This window comes from Taudactylus pleione, unplaced genomic scaffold (genome assembly GCF_031769625.1).
Source record: "Taudactylus pleione unplaced genomic scaffold, aTauple2 ptg000279l, whole genome shotgun sequence".
Taxonomy (NCBI): Eukaryota; Metazoa; Chordata; class Amphibia; order Anura; family Myobatrachidae; genus Taudactylus; species Taudactylus pleione.
This window is the reverse complement of record NW_028284681.1, coordinates 689,601-709,714: the sequence shown is the minus strand read 5'-3', so window position 1 is coordinate 709,714 and position 20,114 is coordinate 689,601. Positions and strand designations below refer to the sequence as shown.

The window sequence follows — 20,114 nt, the reverse complement described above, 5'->3', positions numbered from 1 at the left end:
TGTTATGCATTGACTCAATAGCTGCAGTGTGTCTCTCCACTGCTACCCTTAGCCCATTGATGATGTCTACAAGGGTGGCAGTGGTGGATGGGGGTGACACTGATGGTGAAGTTTGTGCCCCCCCATCAAACTGCAGCTCTTGATATTGCTCGTCTCCTGAAAAATAAAGAAAAGGAGAAACATGTTTAAAATTTGTTTTATAAAAATAGATAGATGATATATATATAAAAACTTTTACATATTTACACATGTACCAGACACAGCATGTGGGACATCAGTGGCAAGCACCTCAGGATGTTCTGGGTGGGCATCTACCAACTACCCCAATTCCTAGGTCCCCACAATTTTTAAATCTCGTGGGGTCAATTCCAAGATCTGAGAGATAGAGCCACCTGGTCTTTTTTCGTCCTCAATCTGGGCTTTCAATTTGCTCCTAAGTCTGCTGCATAGGTCACTCCATTTTAAGAATATAAAAAAACTATGTTTAAAATAATATAATAAAATGGGTTTCAAAATCTATATATTTTAATTTTTGAATTTTAACACCTGTTATGTACTGTATCTGTTGTTTACAACAAAAGTAATATGCATATTTCACAAGTAGACTGTACACAGGGCCTGATTCAGACCCGCTCGCAAGCGCTATGCACTCGCAAGCGGGTCGATGGCCGGGCAGTGAGCGAGAAATCACTCTCTCCGGGGCTCGCAACAAAACGGGGTGGCTGTCGATGTTGATCGACAGCTCGCCCTGTTTTGTAGGTGGGGAGGGGGGGTGGCTGGCCAAACAGAGACGTTCCCGAAGGAACGCCTGCCGTCTGAGGACGGCCCTACTGAAATAACTCGTGATGTCAGTAGTTGAGCTTCCTGCTCTATTAGAGCAAGAAGCTCACTGGGGCTTGCGGGAACGAGACCCTACCACAAGGGTCTCGTCGCAAGCCTGATGGTCGTGACCATCGCGACCATCAACTGGCTGCTCGCAAAAGCTGTGGGTGGTCACCCACAGCTATGTGAGCGGCCAGGAGGCTGGCTCCAAAAAAAGCGGCACCCTGATTCAGAGCGAGCGCTCGCTGTTTGCAAGCGGCTCTGAATCAGGCCCACAGTTCCTAAAAATATCTGCTCACGCACTCATTTTTGAAGTTATTAGTTTGTTGGCTTTTAAAACATAAATATTTTGTTTTATTGTTTTGTTTTTTAAATCTTACCATTTACGCAGATATATGGTGGTATGTATAGTGGAGCTCACAGAATTCACTTTTTGGTCCTTTCAATCTTCAATGATCTTTATGCCGAACTTTGGTTCCACTATGAAATCTGGACATCGCCTCTTTTATAACAACCTCATTTTCCCCTTTACTAATACATGGCAAAATGTATTTTTACTTTAATGGAGAATACTTTTTGCAGCTCTCACTATGGGCTCTGCAGTAGCAGCATCTCTGGCTAACAGCTACATGTTTGCAGTAGAAAAAGGAATTTTCTTCACTAACTCGAATATTTCCCAACATCTGCAACTCAACATCTGTTATTTACCTCTTAGAATGTTCCTGTGGGATAAAATATGTAGGAAAAACTAAACGACCGTTAAAATTACAAATACAGGAACATATAAGAAATACCAAGAACAAGGTGGAGACGCATATGGTATCGAGACAATTCAGTACACACCACAATTCGGATCTGGATGAACTCACATTTAAGGCAATTGAACTTGTAGAACTGGGAGACAGTGGAGGAGATCTAGCAAACAAATTATCTAGATGTGAAATGTACCGGATCTTCAAATTGGACACCATGTCTCCACGGGGATTCAATGATAACTATGAAATTGCTCCCTTCTTATAATAAGAAAATGATTGATATGATTGGGGAGTTTTTTATATGTCCTATTGTTACCTGCAGTCATACCTAGGTGTGGGTGCCCAATCTTGTCTGATCTTGGAAGCTAAGCCCCTTAGGGTCTGGTTAGTACTGGGATGGGAGACCTCCTGGGAAGACTAGGTATTGTAGTTTTTAGGGGATACACTTGTACAACTCTCCAATAATATGTGACACATCGAATGACCTTGGAGCTGTATCTGAAAAATTGTTGAAGAATGTTTACCTAAAATGATTCTGACTAACGCTTCAAGTCTAAAATGGACTACATAATCCAAGAAAGAAGAACAATTCCATGAAGTGATGACATGATCGTTGATTTTAATAAGAAAGTGATTGACATGATGCGGGAGCATCTTTGTGTGTCCTATTGTTATCTCTAATCACACCTTGGTGTGAGCGCCCAATCTTGTCTTATCTTGGAAGCTAAGCACATTTGGGCCTAGCTAGTACTGGGATGGGAGACCCCCAGGGAAGACCAGGTACTGTAGTCAGATATGGGACACACTGATGCAACTCCTTATTAAGATGCGACACACCGAATGACCCTGGAAGCTACACTTGAAGAACTGTGATTCAGACTATTGCTTTGATCTCCTAAAATAGACCACACAATCCTAGAAAGAAGATATAATCTACGTAGTAATGATACGTCATAAATCTTGAACACAAACTTTATTCCTCCGGAGATATATTATATCCCCCCCTTTTATTCCTTCTATATATTCATTATGTACTAGAGTAGTTGTCTATGGCATATGTAGGCATCTAAATTTAAGTCTAGACAAAAAAATATGTTTAGATACACCAAATTAGATGAAGATGATAAGACTACTAAATTGGGTGTCATATATAAGAAAAGTACTATAATATCTGATCTCCAGTACATGGTCTTATTTAGATATGACTATATTAACACCTCTTCTATTATGCCATATAGGAATCACTCTATTCACGATGATACATTAAGAATATTTATCTCCATATTTTCATCATAAAAGGGCTTCATATCATTGCTGAAAGATGGCTGCTGACATAAATAGATCGCAAGTACCAAGATTGCCGTGGTTTAAACAGGATTATGAGCACCAAGATGGCCGTGGATGTATCTATTACAAGGAGTACTAAGATGGCCACTGTAGCTGACTGAGGGCAGAAGGGAACCGGACATAAGAGATGCACTACCTGATATGATGGGCGGAAGTGACGTGATGCCGGGCTCTGAACAAGGGCGGAAGTGAGCAGGTCCCACAGGCGGAGCTGGGACTTCACCTAATTCCGCACACAGGAAATAAAGATGACGCGATACCCATTAAATGGGCGGAAGTGATGTGACGCCAGGCCGCGTGAAGGGTGGAAGTGAGGTTAATACAGGCCCCGCTTGTACCTTAAATTCGGGACTATGTGGACAATAATATATCTATAATAATACAATGATCATATGTATAGGTACCTAACTAAAATAGAGACCAATATGTTGTTATCTTGAGAGACTTTGTTTAGATTTAAATCACATGGCAAACAGGAAGTGATGTCATAGTTGTCTACAATTAGTGCTTGTTTGTCCCCAGTAAGGGGGTATAAATACCAGATACCCCACATGAGCTGTATATCCCTTGAAGAAGTCCAATACAAGGACGAAACACGTTGGATGCTCCTGCTTTTTACCTTCTCTCATGAACTTGCCAGTTTTATGATCAGATAAGCTAATTTCATTCTTATTTATTTGCATCTTTTAAATAATTTTTACTCTTGTACTTGCACATTCTTTTATGTTGTTTGTATTCTATCCTTTTTCTGTATGGGGATAGTTTGTTTATTGTTTTAAAAATAAATTTGTTTTATATATTTTATATACTAAACACCATTTGCACATTTTTATTATATAGAGATATATATCAATTTATTTGCGTATTAAGATTTCACATATTCATGCATTGTGTTACTTCTTGAAATATGGCGATTATTTAGTCATTTTAGAGAGCTTATTATTATATTTATCCACTTGGCACTTTCTATTTAGCACCTTATTTGTCAAATTTTATACAAGGTTCTACAAGCACGTTTGGCGCTCAGATTCACGTTCTGTTAATTGCATTTGTTTTTGTGTATCAGATCACCACTGATACATTTTTTACTGGTTGAGCTGACACCCATATTATCAGGGAGTGCTTGATATATTACGGTTTTATATAAATAGTAAAATAAGATATACACAGAGGGAACCCAGAACAAGAAGTCTCTACATTAGACTAGCGCTGTAATCTTTATTTGTACATTTCCCAACATATATTCGTCTACGCAATATAGACAACCTTCTAATACTCTGGTCAGGCCCCAAACACATTCTTAGTAGCCATCTGGAGATGCATAATAGCACAGAGCACCCAGTTAAGTTGACTGTGGAAATTAGTGACAAAGAAATGCATTATTTGGATGTGGTCATTACTAAAGTAAATGGTCATCTTGAAACTACAGTTTACTTTAAACCCACTGATCGAAATAACATACTAGATAAGAGCAGTTTCCATCCTTCTACCCTTAAACATAGTTTGCCATACTCACAATTCTTGAGATGTTGTCGTGTTAACAGTAATCCAGATAAAGCACAAGTACAAATAGACCAGATTATTTTGAAGTTTCAACAAAGAGGGTATGATCTTAACACATTAAAACAACAAAGTGAGAAAGCTCTCAAACAGTCTAGAGCCTCATTGCTGAATTCAGTCAAAAGCAAAGATAATAAATTGCGTATTCCTTGGGTTACGAAATACAACACAGGCAGTGCCTTGGTTAAAAAACAAGCACAAAAAGCTTGGCCCCTGATTTCTACAGATGCAGATTTACCAGGGTTAAACCAACAAACAATCATGCATTGTCACTCGAGGGGTAGTAATTTAAAAGATCTGTTAGTTAAAGCTGATATTACGGTGTTTAATCAAAAAACATCTCAACATGTACGAAGATGTAAACAGCCAGCCTGTTTTAAATGCTTAAATTGCTTGACATGCCGATATATGATGAGCGGAGATGCTTTTATTCATCCTCAAATGGCAAACAGTTTAAAATTACACATTGTGTTTAATGCACAACAAAATATGTAATCTATATGATTACTTGTCCTTGTAGCAAATGCTACATTGGTAAAACTGAACGCATGTTCAAAAAGCGCACGACTCTACATAGATGTGCTATCAGATCTGCCCTAGATTCAGAGCAACCCATGGCCAAGCACTTCTTAGATGCGCATTATAGCTTAGTAGCCGCACTAAGATACAAAATTATCGATCATGTCCCACCCTTCTGCCGAGGAGGTGATAGAGCACGTCGCTTATTACAATTAGAATCTATTTGGATTTTCAGGCTAGACACTAGCCCCTAAAGGGTTAAATGAACAATTGGGATTGCAATGTTTCTTGTGACTCACGTTGTTCCGTTTATTATTTGAAGTGATATCATCTCAGGTTATTTGCTGTTTATGTGATGCATAGTTTGCCCGAGCTTATGTTTTCTCAGCCTGTTTATTATGATTGCATGTTATTTCTTAGTTGGGCATTATTTTGGCCTATGTGTATTGTACACTCTAATGTTATTCATCATTATTATTGCCAAGTAATTAATCATTATACTTCCATTCTGTGTATCTTCTAATATCTTATATACAGTAGCTCCATTACAGAGCTGCTTATTATGATTTGCTTTGTAAACTATCTTAATGTTTCAGCTTTACTTATAGGAGGCTCTTTCTATGTACCCATGAGGGTTCCATAGCTCATTATTGTTGTTGTTTGAAAGTAACCATTGTCAAAGCTGGTTTAGTGGCTGAGACAGAATCAGTGTAAAATCAGCTTGAAGCGACGCCATCTTGCGAATGGAAACCAGATTCCATCTTAAAAAATAAGAATCTGCACAACGCCATTTTAAGTTACAACTCACGAGCTAAGTACAGAGGGCAATGTTTTTGGTAACCCATTTAGAAGCCATGACAGGCTCATTCTGGGCACAACCTTGCATAGAAATATACCAAAACAAACACAGTTAGCAACTAGAAAAACAGCTTACTGAGAAAAGGACTTAGAAAAACAATACACCAGCAACTGTGGGTATTTTTGCATGTAAAGGGAGAGACCCCACATGTGGACAGGTGTAGCTGTGGCAATTGTAATATGGCCCAGACACTTGAATTTGAGTGAATGAACAATGGTAAGAAATCTGCTCTTTTAAACTCACTGTCAGACAGGCTGGCAACAGCATGGTTGGGGGTCTCCACCCTGTTTGAGAGTGAAGCTCACTGCCCATAACACATTTGCATTGCAGTTTAAACATTTTTAGTAAGAAATTATATATATATATTAAATCCATCATAAATAAAATCACATGCATAAACACCGCACATTACGCACAGTTGTGCTGTTAACATGACGCACATTAGCGAATGCACAATATCCTGCATGCGAACGCTGTTTATTAGCTGCATGCGTGCACATCTGCTCCAAATCAGATAAACCTAACTAGCGTCTTTTCCCAAACCCCTAATACTTACATAAAACACACTCACATAAAAGGTTCCATAGCTTTAAAGTATAAGATCTAAGTTTTATTCATTTATTACAAATGCTGTGAAACAAAGGCTATTTTGGTATCTAAGGTCTAATACGTGATAAGTAAGCCATGTTTGGTATTATACTGATCTGCACTTTCTCAATAGCTTTCCGGTATCATCGGTGTGAAGATTGCAACATGCATTCTCAACTTATGGACCGTAGAGATATAAAGCACCAAAATGTATTTTGTGAAACCAACAGCTTAGATTTGCATGCAGGGGGAATAGAGGAGGCAACAAGCTGTTAGAGGCTGTTCTGTGTCCATTTGAATCAACCTGTTAAATATCCTGTAACAAACGCACCGTGATGGGGAACCAATGGGATCAGCAACAAACCTCTCTATTGTGTTGTCTGTTTCTGTAAGGGTATAAATGTGTGTGTTGTGACCCCAGTCTGGAGTCTTCTTGCTGATTGCTGATTGACGGAGGTTTCTCGCTGATGCCGGTATCTGGTCCAGAGCGCGTGCGTATGTATAACTGTATCTTGGGTCTGTATAATTCTTTGCGCTAAATTGTACTTAGATCACAGCGTGTAACTGACTATACTTTACTTGAATAATACTTTGTGCTTTGGAAACACATGTTCAAGGTCTAAAGTCTTTATTTTACCGTATGACTGCGTACGCAAATAGCGTCAATTTTAGAGGTTTATAGGCAGGTTTTAGAAGGTATAGGTAGTAGCGTATAGAGGTTCAAATCCAGTATCCTTAGATGGGGGCTCACAGGTTTAATCTCGCAACCGGTCTGTAACACTCGGTATCGAACTCTCAGCAAAAGGGTGGAGGCGTCTGGCAGGAGAACGCATTGTGCATTCGTAATCTGTTACCACCGTTGTTGCTGAAAGTGCGCTACCAGTTACTGTGACTTTAGGAGCGCTGATTAAGAATCCAGGGACGGAGGAGGAAAAAGTTTGTTTTCGTTCGTCGACAGGTTGTTTTTCTGTTTTATTTTTTTGTGTTAAAAAGGGGGTGTCGCATTATTACGTACATTGCTGGGTCGCAGTTTTGTGTATGCAGCTGAGACGCATTTATGCATACGCAGTTAAGGGTAAGAGTCATATGGTTGTGTAGTGGTCGCATTATTGTTTATGCGACTAGTCACACAATAGCGTATACTTATTTCCGGTCTTGCTGCCACATGTTTTAAACAAAGCCGTTGAGATTACATTATCAATTGTTGCCAATAACTGGTGTATTTTTCTGCGCAGGAAAAAAGTGTGTAACTGTCAGTACTTGTTTAGGGTGTAACACGGGACCTAAATGTTAAGGGTATCGTAGGACCCTTAAGTGCTAGGCTCAGGAAGTTGGCCTAGTGACTTGGTAGCAGCTTACCATTCACTTTACACAAGGCAGGTGTATGGGTTGTTATTTTTGTTAGGGTTCGGCTCCCAGCGTGATTATAGTGTTCAGTAATCAATGTGTGTGATCTGTTAGGCTTATTTGAACGCTATAATTGAACCGCATAATTTTGGTTAGATTATGATTGTGAGCTGGTGAGAGGGTGGACGAAATCAACTGGAAAACAAAGGGTACTTTGCTGCCCCCTAGCAGTTGAAATGTAGTAAAAAAGGGATTTCTGCGTGGGAGCAGCTTTTCTCCCATAGGTGAGTGGAGGCGTCTAGAGATCCTCCATAGGGTTCGCGGATACACCCTTTTTCAAAGGCGTCCACAGGTAAGTGAAAGTATCTTGATTGTCTTTCACCAGTTTAAATCTTTATTGAAAAACGTAGGAGTTGTCTCAAGATGAGAGCCACGTAAACAGTAGAGATGATAGACAATGATGTGCTGCTGATGGAAGCGCCGCTTGGATTGGCCCGTCGTATTATGCATACTAAGTACGGTGCTTATGCAATAAGGTATTGTGACGTATGGTATAAGATAACGATGAAGAGTGTTAGGCCGTTTCCCAGAATTGGTAGTTTTAATAAAGATGTATTGAGTAATATCCGGAATCACATCAGTCTGATGAGTTCTCGAGTGAAAAAGGTAAAACATAACAAATGTTTAAAATTGTGGCAGCATGAAGGGGATGTGTGGCTTAAAAATCTGCAAGCGACGCAAACTAGCGCTGCCAACTCATTGCCAGAAAATGCACTTACGGCGCTAAATTGCAATGCGTGCGAGCCGCAAAATGGCGCGCACTTGTGGCAAGGTAGCATTGCGGGAGGTATTGCCAGTAGTTCACGGTCACCACCACCACCTTATGTGGATGCCGGTGCAGGTACAGTTATTGAAAAAAACCATAAAAATGTAACAAGCAATTTGTACCCTCTCTTAAGTAACCATAAGGAAAATGTTTATGATGTGGATGATGAGCCTATTTTTATGTCTGCCGTTTCCCATGCTGTACACATGTTAGATGCGGCACCACGACAAGCCCAAGAGGTGCCACCATTTCCATCAGTAACAGCACGGGAACTGTTAACATCCCCTGCACCCGTAGAGGAAGTTGTTAATACTATACACTGCAGCAACAGACTAAACCCCCAGCCAGGTAATAAGGTCAAAGGTAGCACTGCGGCCGATCTGCATCCCATTCGGACAATAACTGTTCCGAATGGGAATGCGGATGCGAACGGGGTAGTGCCCACAAGGGATGTGGTAATGCATTGTCTTTGGACAAGAGCGGAGCTAAATTCCATCATGAATGATTTCCCCGCTCCCAAAAAGGAACTAGCCAATGTCAAAGATTTGTGAGAAATTTGGGTAGTTCTCACGAGCCAACCAATAAAGATTGGCGAGTGGTGTTAAGGGCCTGTCTACCATGCAATATCAACGTGACAAAATTTATCACAGATTGTGTATTGGATGGTGACGTTTCCTTAACAGATCAAGTGAACCAAGGTAACATTACTCGCATCATAACTCAATTGGGTGTATATTTTCCAGCAGTAGTTAACTGGAACAAAATTTTCACCGTAAAGCAAAAGGAGAGTGAATCTGCAGAAGATTATTGAGACCAGGATCTGCAGGCTATCACCCAGTACACTGGGTTAGAAGATATTAAAGATAGCACTCACCACAGGGGAATGATTGTCACTATACTCATGGACGGTCTTAAAGAGAACCTAAAAACCCGGGTTCAGACCTCACTGCCTGGCTGGAGGGGAGTCACATTAGATACCCTCATAGAATCCGCCATAGAACATGACAAAAACATCTCAAAGAAGAGACAGATCCAGAGCGAGAAACTACTGGCCATTAGTATTTAAGCTCTAGAAGTAATGCAAATAACACCGCAATGCACTTACCACACACGGTCAAAATACACACCCCACACAACATCCAAACTCATATCCTCATGCACAACCTCAATCTTTCCAATCTTTTCAACCTGTCAATGGATCTGTTCTAATGTAAAATGTGGACAATTTATTGTTGTATTTAGGTCATGTTTAAATGATATTAAACTGTTGTGCTTTATCTCTCACACACAGGACACAAGGTTGCTAAGGAAAAACGGCAGCCATGCCAGGCTAAGGTCAAATACTCGGAATACTGTTCAACCCAGGGGCCCAGGCAATATTTAGAGCAGTAGCTATTGATAACAGGATTTAATTGCAGGAATTTGTATGCAGATACGATATCGCTAGAATTATTAAAAGTGATAGGGGTACTCATTTCACAGGTGACATGTTCCAAAACATGTGTAAGGTGATGGGTATTAATATCAAGATCATCTCAGACTGTCTTTTTATCTGTCCCCCTTTGAGATACTGTTTAACAGGCAGCCACATGTGAAAATATGATAATGAGGTTACTGTGCAGTGTCTCATGAAGATGAGTAAGAACAACTGAAATTGTAAATGTTATTTTCTAACATGTCTGATGCAAAGTGTCATGATGTCAAACCTGGGGAATTTGTTAAGATCCAAATTTTTTTTAGCTCAGGTTATTTGACTGATCGGTGGGAAGGTCCGAATCAGGTGTTGCTGAAGGTGGCCGAGAGAGATACCTGGGTCCATTCCACTCACTGTAGAAAGGTCAACCAACCGGTGGAGATACGGGGCAGAGTCGAGGCAGATAACGTGAACCTGTTGATTGTGAGCCTGTTCCGGGAGGGTTAAAAGGTGCGGTGAGATACCTGAGCTAAAGAAATGTGTAGATCAGTGCTTCCAGCAATGGAGTGGTCTGCTGTGGTCATCCTAGTTCTTTCTTCCAGAGTTTCTGTCGTGATGATCTGTTTGCGGATACCCAGTTTCTGTGATGGAGGACCGATAGAGGAGATGGGAGCTGATGGCAGTGCTGATGGAGTGGGGTCAGGAGGAGGAGTGCTATGCCAAATCAGGGGAGTGTCTGACCAATCTTAGTACCGTAATTGTTATGTTATTTAGGAAGACTACTTCCAGAAATTATGACCCTTACACATGGTGAAATGCTTGGTATTCATAAAAACACACCATCACCATATCTTGACACGCAGTATGAACACAGAGGCAAAAGAAATATGATACCTGGTGACGTGCATAAAGCCACTCAATTAATTAGTGAGACAACTGGCTTTCAAGTTTTAGTAGCACTGGATCCCACCAGGATCGCTCGGGGTACATTACATTTTAGATATATTCAGGACCTTGCTAAATTGATAGATATCACCGAGATGTATGATGACACCTTCAGGCATAAAGGTAGAGAATTGCAAGCGTACAAGAAAGAACTGGTGCAACACAGGCTAGTGTTAAATTATTTAACTGCTGTCACTAGAGGATACTGCGTAACTTTGGCCACTCAATTTGGAGTGAAGTGTTGCACCTATGTCACCAATGATACCAGCGACCCCAAGGAGGTGATAGACCGTAAGATGGATGAAATTCTGCAGCTAAAATGGGAATTTCGGAAGAACCACAATGCTTCAGTGACTGAAGTAGAGGAGAAAGTAGAGGAATGGGTGTCATGGTTGAACCCCGTGAAATGGTTCTCAGGCCTAGGGAAATGGGCCCAGGAAATGATCGCAAGCGTAGGTAACTTCCTGATCCGTATACTGGTCATCATCATAGTAATTGGCATATGTGTCCGGTGTGTTCCTACTGTGGTGAAGTGTGTAAAATGTAAAGATAAAGTAAAACGAAGGAACAAAATTATGATGGTGGTCAGCAATGACAATATGAATACTAGGGTAAATATAGAACTGTATTACAACCCTGAACTAGGCAATACCATCATATAATGTATTATTAAAATGTTATTTTTCTCATTTAAACATCTTAGATGATGTAAGTCTCTATTCCCCTTCAAAACTTCCATTATAGGACTGGTAAATCCCCACCACATGATCTCCCAAGATCTGTGGTGTGCGTATAATGGTAGTTTTATGTCCCCCCCTAGAGACCCATCATAGATAGATTGAAACCACCTTGTGCCATCCCATAAAAATAACATTAAAATAATATCCCATATGCAAGCCTAAAATAAATTTTAAAATCAGAGTATGATAGCATGTTGTTCGCTATCAAAGGGTGGACTGTCGAAGCTGGTTTAGTGGCTGAGACAGAATCAGTGTAAAATTAGCTTGGAGCGATGCCATCTTGCGACTGGAAACCAGACTCCATCTTAAAAAATAAGAATCTGCACAACGCCATTTTAAGTTACAACTCACAGGCTAAGTACAGAGGGCAATGTTTTTGGTAACCCATTTAGAAGCCATGACAGGCCCATTCTGGGCACAACCTTGCATAGAAATATACCAAAATAAACACAGTATCATTTAGCAACTAGAAAAACAGCTTCCTGAGAAAAGGAATTAGAAAAAAACAATACACCAGGAACTGTGGGTGTTTTTGCATGTAAAGGGAGAGACCCCACATGTGGACAGGTGTAGCTGTGGCAATTGTAATATGGCCCAGACACTTGAATTTGAGTGAATGAACAATGGTAAGAAATCTGCTCTTTTAAACTCACTGTCAGACAGGCTGGCACCAGCACGGTTGGGGGTCTCCAATAATCACAAAAAACAGGCGGCACTCGGAGTCTTAATAAACAGAATACCCTCACCGGAGGGATTTAATTGGTAGACGTTTCGAGGTGCAGTTTACCCCTTCCTCAGGACAACAACACTTTGAATATTTTTATCACTTCTCTATTTGTTTGTACATTATATATGTCATTTTAATTCTTTATCATTTCATTAACACTTATTGATTTATCTATACACATCTTTTCTACATACTTCACTATCACCTTTTTCCCTTTTTCGTGTGATGCCCTGGGGATGGCCCTTGGTTGGAATTTTTTTGGGGTGCCTTGCTTCTCGGACATGAACCCCTTAATGCTAGGGACGCCAGTATAGAGGAGCCTTGACGATTGGCCTGGCGCTTATTCATATATTTGCAAATATGTGTAACCAATACCTCTAAATCTCTATTATTATGTAGGATTTAAGTATTGTTTTTGCTGCAGTGTGCTGGAGGGCAAATCTCTCTTTTTTTCTGTGTTCAGAGTAAACCCCGCCCTTTACAAGCACCTGTGTTATGCAATTAAGCTGATCTGCGCAACTACCATTTTTCTTTGTAAATTTGGAGAGGCATGAAGGCAGTCAGCATTAGGAGGAGGTGCTGATGCTTATAGTGCCATGTGGAGGTTTTTTGGGGTATCTCCAAGGTAAGTTAGCTCTCAGCTTACATATGTACTGTTATCATGCAGTACATCAATTGTAATTATATGACCCAGAGTGGGTGCTACCATTATGTAGCAATAATTATTTTGGGGTGAGCGTTTGGGAGTGGGGCCCCCGGGGGGGTTCTGACTGGGCCTTTCTCATGGCATCACCACTTAATTCACATAGAATATTTTTATCACTTTTCTATTTGTTTGTACATTATATATGTCATTTTAATTCTTTATCATTTCATTAACACTTATTGATTTATCTATACACATCTTTTCTACATACTTCACTATCACCTTTTTCCCTTTTTCGTGTGATGCCCTGGGGATGGCCCTTGGTTGGAATTTTTTTGGGGTGCCTTGCTTCTCGGACATGAACCCCTTAATGCTAGGGACGCCAGTATAGAGGAGCCTTGACGATTGGCCTGGCGCTTATTCATATATTTGCAAATATGTGTAACCAATACCTCTAAATCTCTATTATTATGTAGGATTTAAGTATTGTTTTTGCTGCAGTGTGCTGGAGGGCAAATCTCTCTTTTTTTCTGTGTTCAGAGTAAACCCCGCCCTTTACAAGCACCTGTGTTATGCAATTAAGCTGATCTGAGCAACTACCATTTTTCTTTCCAAATCAGATAAAGCTAACTAGCATCTTTTCCCAAACCCCTAATACTTACATAAAGCACACTCACATAAAAGGTTCCATAGCTTTAAAGTATAAGATCTAAGTTTTATTCATTTATTACAAATGCTGTGAAATAAAGGCTATTTTGGTATCTAAGGTTTAATATGTGATAAGTAAGCCATGTTTGGTATTATACTGATCTGCACTTTCTCAACAGCTTTCCGGTATCATCGGTGTGAAGATCGCAACATGCATTCTCAACTTATGGACCGTAGAGATATAAAGCACCAAAATGTATTTTGTGAAACCAACAGCCTAGATTTGCATGCAGGGGGAATAGAGGAGGCAACAAGCTGTTAGAGGCTGTTCTGTGTCCATTTGAATCAACCTGTTAAATGTTCTGTAACAAACGCACCGTGATGGGGAACCAATGGGATCAGCAACAAACCTCTCTATTGTGTTGTCTGTTTCTGTAAGGGTATAAATGTGTGTGTTGTGACCCCAGTCTGGAGTCTTCTTGCTGATTGCTGATTGATGGAGGTTTCTTGCTGATGCCGGTATCTGGTCCAGAGCGCGTGCGTATGTATAACTGTATCTTGGGTCTGTATAATTCTTTGCGCTAAATTGTACTTAGATCACAGCGTGTAACTGACTGTACTTTACTTGAATAATACTTTGTGCTTTGGAAACATGTTCAAGGTCTAAAGTCTTTATTTTACCGTATGACTGCGTACGCAAATAGCGTCAATTTTAGAGGTTTATAGGCAGGTTTTAGAAGGTATAGGTAGGAGTGTATAGAGGTTCAAATCCAGTATCCTTACCATGGTGATGGGTAGTCACTTTTTGTTGACGTCACTGGACCTGCGCCTGCAGCGTAATCCTGGCATTGTCTCACTGGTGTTCTTATCTTATAAAGGTAAGCTGTTTTTCACTTTGTCTTTATCCTGACGAAAGAATACATTTTCTGAAACGTTGATCTACACTAGCGGAGTTCAGTGTATCTTTTAAGTTGTCTCGAGTGCCACCTCAATGTTGATTATATATATATATATATTATGAATATCTATAAGTCGCTATTTAGCGCTGCAAGTCGCTTAAGAAAGAATTGCTTTCCAGTCCAATCGTGTGGTTCCAAAGCACAAAAAGTTATTTATGTATAAAGGGGTAACACGATGTAAGAGTTAACAATTAGAGTAAAAAGCAATAATAAAGTAACAGCCAATACATACGCATGTGCACTGGTCCCAGTATACATCTCATCAGTCCAGACGTCTGTGGTCGCAAGAAGATGTCCGTACACTGAGGTCAGCACACAACTTATATACCTTACAGGTTTCAGAGTTAAGAGACAAATTGACAGGTTCTAGTTAGGGGTGTGCACCGGCCCCTTTCGTGTTTTGTGTTTTGGTTTTGGATCTGGATTGGTTTTGCCAAAACCACCCTTCCGTGTTTTGGGTTCTGGGTTTTGTGTTTTGGATATGTATTTTTTTGAAAATAAGCATAAAAACATCTAAAATCACAGAATTTGTGGGTTTTTCTGCTCCTATGCTATTATTAACCTCAATAACATTAATTTCCACTCATTTCCATTCTATTCTGAACACCTCACACCTCACAATATTGTTTTTAGTCCAAAAGGTTGCACCGAGGTAGCTGGATGACTATGCTAAGCGACACGAGTGGGCGGCACAAACACGTGGCCCATCTAGGAGTGACACTGCAGTGGCAGACAGGATGGCAGTTTGAAAAACTAGGCCCCAAACAGTACATAATGCAAAGAGAAAAAAGAGGTGCAAGATGGAATTGTCCTTGGGCCCTCCCACCCACCCTTATGTTGTATAAACAGGACATGCACACTTTAACAAACCAATCAGTTCAGTACCAGGGTCTGCCACACGACTGTGGCTGAAATGATTGGTTCGTTTGGGCCCCCACAAAACAAGCTGGCAATTAATCTGTCCCTGCACAAACTGGCTCTACGGAGGCAAGATGTCGTCCTCATCCTCCTCATCCCCCGATTCTTCACCCTCTTCAGTGTTGTGTACATCCTCATCCTCACAGAGTATTAGTTCATCCCCATTGGAATCCACCACCACAGGTCCCTCTGTACGTTCTGGAGGCTGGTCTCCCTGGAAGAGTTGATGATTCATTTTTATGAACATCATCTTCTCCACATTTTGTGGAAGCAACCTCCTACGCCTTTCGCTGACAAGGTTCCCGGCTGCACTAAACACTCTTTCGGAGTACACACTGGAGGGGGGGCAACTCAGGTAAAATAGAGCCAGTTTGTACAGGGGCCTCCAAATTGCCTCTTTTTCCTGCCAGTACAGGTACGGACTGTCTGACATCCCTACTTGGATGCTGTCACCAATGTAATCCTCCACCATTCTGTCAGTGGTGACAGCATCATATGCAGTGACAGTAGACATGTCAGAAATTGTTGGCACGTCCTTCAGTCCGGACCAGATGTCCAAACCAGCCCTTGACTTATTACACAGGCGCACGCTTGGCGCTGCTACTGTGTTGATGCAAGTGCGGCTACAGCGCACACAAGTCACAAACACAGAAAATAAATTGTTTGTTATTTTTTGCAGCACTTTGGGGGTTACACCACCTTTATAATAGACTTATGGGACACAGGCGCATGCTTGGCACTGCTCCTTTGTTGATGCACGTGCAGCTACAGTGCACACAATTCACAAAGACAGAAAAAAAGAAGAATTTTTTATTTTTTGTGGAGCGCACTTTGGGGGTTACACCACCCTTTAACAGACAGACGCACACTTGGCGCTGCTGCTTTGAGGATGCACATACAGTGCACACAATTCACAAATACAGAAAAAAAATTATAGTTTTTGGAGTGCACTTTGGGGGTTACAGCACCCTTTAACGGACGAGCCAGCCGGCCCTTTACTTATGACACAGGCACACGCTTGGCGGTACTTTGTTGATGCACGTTCGGCTACGTGCGGCTACTGCGCACACAATTCACAAACACAGAAAAAAAAAATATTTCTTGGAGTGCACTTTGGGGGTTACAGCACCCTTTAACGGATGAGCCAGCCGGCCCTTTACTTATGACACAGGCCCACACTTGGCGCTACTTTGTTGATGCACGTGCGGCTACTGCGCACACAATTTACAAACAGAAAAAAAATATATTTTTTTGCACTTGGGGGGAGCACCCCTGATGGACAGAGCTCCCCCTGGACAACACTACAGCACACTTTTAGGACTGGGACACTGCACAACACAGCCCAGCCACCCCTATAGACTTTGGAGTGGACACAGCCCCTATGGACAACTGACTGCACAACACAGCCCAGCCAGCCCCTATGGACAACAAACTGCACAACACAGCCCAGCCAGCCCCTATGGACTTTGGAGGAGTGGACACAGCCCCTATGGACAACAGCAGCACAGCACAACACAGCCAGCCCCTATGGACTTTGGAGGAGTGGACACAGCCTCTATGGACAACAGCAGCGCAGCGCAGCACAGCACAGCACAGTACTACACTACACTACACTACACAGCCCAGCTAGCCCTAACTCCCACCCTACCTCTTCACTGTCCACAGCCGAGTGAGAAAATGGCGCCGACGCGGGTACCTTTTATAGAATCCAAAACCCGCGAGATCCGGAAGGCGGGATGATGACGTTTTGCCTTGATTTCAGATCCGAGTCAGGCGGGAAAAGTCGAGCCTGACTGGGATACGACTCGGATCCGAACCTGCTCACCCCTAGTTCTAATTGGTTCTTGCTTCTGGTCAATCTGGTCATTGGTCAGTTCATACGGTGTCATTAGGGGTATGTCTCAATCCTCCAACGGTCACATTGTGTAGTTTCCCGCCGAACAACTGGTTAAAACTGTCTACAACATTGCATACAAGTTATAATACTTTATTCAATAACTCCCTAACATCCATAACTAGCGGACGCATGATGCGACTTCTTTGCCGATAGAAACGGATGTCTGCAAATAAGAAGGGATTTAGTATGATACCAAACATGACATGCCCACTGTATTCTGAACCTTAGATCTCATTTAAGTACATTTCACATCATAATTATTAGCTAAAAATACCTGTAATAACTCTGGTTATTAACTATAACGTGTGGGAACCATTCTATATGTATGCATTCGCATATGTGCGTCTGTGTATTGGAATAGCAAATATGTGTCGGTATGTATGTGACAGATGAGCGTCCATGTGTAAGTATGTGCATACGCATATGAGCGTTTGTGTGTATATATGTATATACACTTATATATGTGTGTGCGTTATGTGCATCAGCGTATGTGTGTTGCACCGACGCAAAGTAGCGTCCTGGTAACACGTCATCAGACTATAGACGACTATATCGTCAGATAATAATTGTAACGTGATCATATCCAATTATTTGACTTTGACAATATATAATATCACTCGCTATTGTGTAGGTGTTTATTTTTTTTTCTGTTCCTCCACTTTCTCCCATCTCCCTCTGTTCTACCCCCTTTCCTTCTATTTCACCATGTTCTTCCCTTTTTGCTCCAGTCTCCCTCTGCTTGACCCCCTTTCATCCTGTCCACCCCTGTTTTCGTCCCCCTTACCTCCCGTTTCCCTCTGTTCTTTCCCCTGTTTTCTCATGTGACATTCCAAGTAGAGTCTCCTGGCAACAGCCCACAATTGATATGCGGGGGCGTGCATGCGCGCTGTGTAGGAGCATGAGCTGCGGTTGTATATACAAAGAAAAATGTATGTGTATAATATATATATATATATATGTATATATATATAAAATGTGTGTCCAGTGACACCTATTGTAATATGTGCACAGAATTGTTTTTTTTGGTGGGGGCCCAGACCAGTATCTTGCCTAGGGCCCCAAGAGGTCTAAATCCTAATACATCTGTCCCTGCGTAGAGTGGAGATAGAAATGTAAAATAAAGGGTACTGTAGCCTACCTAAATCATGACTAGTGATCTTTCATAATCTGTCATTTTAATGTAGACAGCCAATCAGAAAGTACCAGTCTTTATAATGTGTGTTTAGTGTAATAATCAACATTGCCATCATGAGATCCGCATGCTTCACACGTCGGGAGCTTCGCATCCTTACCGAAGTCATGGAATGTCATCTGGGGCATGTGGTACTCTACGTTGGGAATGCAGTTAAAATATCTGCCTACTGCGAGGTGTCGAGGTGCCAAAGCGCCTCCGCAGGTTGGGATGCCTCCACTCCATAGTTCAGTTGGAGTGGCAGTGGAGTGACCTACGCCATTGCCAGCCTGACCGACTGAACCAACTGAGGGTGCAGTAAGTATGCAATTTATTATTATTATTTTTATTATTATTATTGTTTATTTATATGGCACCACAAGTGTTCCGCATCACCTTACAAAGTGACTAACAGTACAATATAAATACAGTGGAGGACAAGGACGGGAATAATATACATTGCTACATTGGTGACCATAACACCCAAATAAACAACAGAGCATAAGCAACCAAGTGTTAGGTGCCCTAGTGGGGAGTAAGTAGATGAAAATAAAGTAAGGAGAAGCTCAAGAGGGTAGAGGGCCCTGCTCGCAAGAGCTTACATTCTAAGGGGGAGGTGCAGACGAACAGGCATGACACAGATGGGGTAGACAAGGAGGAAGAAGCATGGAGTAGCGGGTTAGGATGAGAGCTGGAAGGCTTTGATGAAGTAGTGGGTCTTGTGCCCATTTGAAGGATTGTAGAGTTTGATGGGGAGAGGGAGAGAGTCCCAAAGGTGGGGATCAGCGCGGGGAAAATCTTGGAAGTGGGAGGAAGCGTGCAATTGTTGAACAAAGTGGGCAGGCAGGAGAGTGAAGCGAGATGAGGTCGTCGGTGTAAGTGGGAGAGGAATGTGTGAGGGCTTTGTAAGCGAGTGTGAGAACCTTGAATTGGGTTATGAGGGCGAAGGGGAGCCAGTGGAGGGCTTGTAGGAGAGGAGAGGCAGATGTAAAGCGTTTGGAGAGAAAGATGAGAACAGATTGGAGAGGAGAGAGATGGGAGTTGGGTAAGCCAGAAAGGAGGTTACAGTAGTCCAATCTGGAGATGGCCAGTGAGTGTATTAGGGTCTAAGTGGCATCCTGGGTGAAAAAGGGTCTGATCCCGGAAATATTTTTGAGATGGAAATGACAGGACTGTGAGAGGTTCTGAATATGCGGTTTGAAGGAGAGGGAGGAGTCCAGTATAACCCCAAGACACTTTGGGGCTAGAGGAGATAGTTGTGCCATCTATTGATAGAGAAATTGTGGGAAGTGAGGTTATGTGGGAGGGTGGGAAGATGATCATCTCAGTCTTAGACATATTAAGTTTAAGAAATTGCTGGGACATCCAGGAAGATATAGCACAGAGACAGTTGGAGATACGAGTGAGGAGAGGGAGGATGAGGTCA

General features: G+C 41.7%; 1 pseudogene; it reads left to right on the top strand.

The window, feature by feature from the left end:
• Nucleotides 1-1,891: 1,891 nt before the first annotated feature.
• LOC148512611 (5S ribosomal RNA) lies at nt 1,892-2,010 on the top strand (annotated as a pseudogene).
• The last annotated feature ends 18,104 nt before the right edge of the window (nt 2,011-20,114 follow it).